This window comes from Carlito syrichta, unplaced genomic scaffold, assembly GCF_000164805.1.
Source record: "Carlito syrichta isolate Samal-C Ts95f unplaced genomic scaffold, Tarsius_syrichta-2.0.1 Scaffold314697, whole genome shotgun sequence".
In the NCBI taxonomy this organism is placed as follows: domain Eukaryota; kingdom Metazoa; phylum Chordata; class Mammalia; order Primates; family Tarsiidae; genus Carlito; species Carlito syrichta.
The window spans coordinates 129,831-133,115 of record NW_007258793.1 but is presented as its reverse complement, the minus strand read 5'-3'; positions in this window follow the sequence as shown (position 1 = coordinate 133,115).

Here is a 3,285-nt window from a genome sequence, read left to right as displayed (position 1 = left end):
GGCTACTTGGAAGGCTGAGGCGGAAGGATCGCCGGAGCCCAGCAGGTCGAGGCTGCGGTGGCCGGGAGCGGCCCCTGCACTCCAGCCTGGGCGACAGAGTGAGACTCCAACTCAAAAATAAATAAATAAATAAAAATTGAATGCTGTACATTGAGAGTTTTGCTCTGTTGGGTGAAGGATGTTTTTGTATTCTCATAAATATCCTGGACCTTTGGTTCTGGGATGCAGTTTCCTTACTTTGAAGCACTTTGATCTTCTTAGGTCTGGCTTTTAAGATTTGATAGGTGGGACTGGAACAGTGGCCTAACCAGGGCTAGTCATTCACCTGTGTCGTGTGTTCGATCCCAATAAATCACGAGGTGTTTTTTTATTGGTACTGGTAGAAACAGGCACTATTCCTGGCCTTGAGTGAGTACACAACACTGATGCCCTCTAGGCCTTTTGGTTAGTCCTTTCTTTGCCACGAGTCGTTTGCTTCAGCTTGGAGGAAACTCATTAGGCAGGCAGAACACTTCTTTCGGTTCTCTGGGACTACTGGAAGGGCACCCTCTGCAGAACCCTGGAGTCCTTGCCCTGTGCAGTGACCCCTTCTAGCACCTGCTCTGTGAACTTGAGCCAACTGGGTCTTCCTGGACTCTCAGCTCTGTCTCTTCAACTCAGGGAATTCACCACCATCTGCCTGGGCTTATGCTCACTGTGCCAGAGTCCGGAAACTCTTTCAGGGCAACACGTTGCCACTTTCTCAGAGATAGTTTCCTTTGCTGTAGGATGTCTAGTGTCTTGGAAATGATTGTTTCATATGGTTTATTCGTTTTCTGGTTGTTCCATGCAGAAAGTTTAATCTTGGCCAGAAACAAAAGCCCTAAAAAAATTGTTGGTCATATCATCTGCAAATAATGATGATTTCATGTCTTCTCTTCCAATCCTTCTTCCTATCATTTCTTTTGCCTTCTAGTCTTGTCTAAGACCGCCAGAACTGGGATAGCCCTCATGGGTTGATAGTGAATTGCCTTGTTCAGTTCTTAATTTTAAAGTTCTTAAGTTTTTAACTAAGGACGATGATTAGTACAGTTTTTAGCCAATCTGTTATTCGTGTTTCATTCTGTTTCATTGAGGTTCAATGAGACTCTTTAGCAAAACCTATGCCAAGTATCCTACTTTAGGTATACAGGGCATAGAAAGAGGCAAGTGGAAGTCTCAGAAGGAGGAAGCTCAGTTCTTAGCAGAAAGGCTGAGAATCAAGCTAGCTGTTCCAAATGTAGTGTTAAATACAGGTTAAATATGGGTTTAATTTCAAATACAGGTTAAAACACAAAAGATGTGCCCAGGGCACCATAGGCACAGAGATAGAGGGCATATGACTTGTCTGAAAGAAAGGGGTTAGAATAAGTCAGAGCCGGGCTCGGTGGCTCAGCCTGTAATCCCGCGCCTTTGGGAGGCTGAGGTGAGTGGGTTGCCTGAGCCCGCGGGTTGGAGACCCGCCTGGGCAGCGAGACCTCATCTCTACAATAAATCAAAACATCAGCCGGGCATGGTAGCGCATGCCTGTGATTCCGGCTACTCGGAAGGCTGAGGCGGAAGGATCGCCGGAGCCCAGCAGGTCGAGGCTGTGGTGGCCGGGAGCGGCCACTGCACTCCAGTCTGGGCGACAGAGTGAGACTTCAACTCAAAAAAAAAAAAAAAGAAGAAGAAGTCAGGGAGGACGTCACAGAGGTGGCAATATTTAGCCCTAATCTTGAATAGGAGTTTAACAGTCTGACGGCAAGAGTGGCACTGTAGACAGAAGGAAAAGTGTGTGCAAAGCAGAGAGGTGTAAAAGCAAACAGTCAATGTGGCCAGAGAAGTGGGTGCTTATGGGAAGGATGGGAACCTGTCCTGGTGAGTGGCTCACAGCTTCAGGGCCCTGAGCCTGCTTTTCCTATCTGAGACCTTGGCCCTGTGACCATTGACCCTCTGGCCGTGAGCCACCTATCATGCACATCTCGTTGAGACCAGGAAGCCGCAGGAGCCGATGGCTCTTTTGATTAGGCCCGGCCTGGGAAGATCGGCACCCACCTGGAGGCTTTCCGTGACCCTGGATACTGCGCAGAGCGGTACTGTGGCTCCACAAGGGTGACGAAGGACCTTTGTACCGCCAGCTGCACAGATGGCCTCTCCCGCCATGTGAGCACTCTCGGCCCACAGTTCTCCGTTCCGGAGTCCAAGGGTGGAATTGATGAAGCAGACCCTCAGCCCTTATCAGCATCATTGCTGTGGGAGACCTTGGACTTGGCTAGAAAGGTCATTTCTTCTAGGCGCTAAAGTTGAAGGGCAGAGCTCAGGCTGCTTCCAGACTGAGCCGTGCATGATTCTTGAGATTCTGTTCTGAGCAAATGCAACTCTCTGAGATGTTCTGCTTTCTTATTGCCTGGGATGTCCTTGGTCGCTCAGCACGCCCAGGACCAGGAGGCTTAACTACTAGGATCTTGGTGAAGGTGGGGGACATTTGTATCCACCAAGTCATGACCCTTCATCCCTACAAAAGGCAGCATGAGGTCCCAGTTTAATGTGCGCCAGGAGACCACCTGCAGGCTATCTAGAGTGGGTCCTGTCCTACCCCCTGGCCAGCTTGCCCACAGTGTCCAGAATCTGGATCATTCATGAATGTCAGAGCCGACAGGGACATGTTCTCTGAGGACACTTATTCTAAGAGATCGAAGCCAAGAGTCTAGGATCACCTGAACTGTGCGCAAATTTCAGGTTACGTTTTTCTGGTAAGGCTTTTATCAGTTTCTCAAGCTTAACCTCCCCCAGAGTTCAAGAAGCCTTGACCTCATGTAATCACTTGTTAACTAATGAGCAGAGAAGGGAAGTGATTCACCCAAAGTCACACAGCTGAGGCAGCTGCTAGAAGAGAACCTGGGGTCTGCTCCACCCACTCTCTATTCCACCCAGAATTCAGAGGCGCGTTCCCCAATGCTGCGACCCTCCCGCCGCTCCCAGATCAATTTAAACATCTACACAGCTCCACCCGTCCTAGACCCACGGAGTCAGAGTCTCTGAGGGTGGGACCCAGGTGTTGAGCAAATTCCCCCACTGTTTTGGGAACACACTAAAGTATAAGGATCCAGGATCCTTCCCAGGATTTAAAAAACACACACACAAAAATGCAAAGTAATGAGATGATTCAGCTCTCAGCTCTGTCAGCTATTTCTTTTCTGGGATTTTTCTTCACGTTTCTAGATGACATGTTCTCACAAGCCTTCTTTCCCCCTGCCCCCTTCCTTCCCGTCTTTCCTTTGAGAT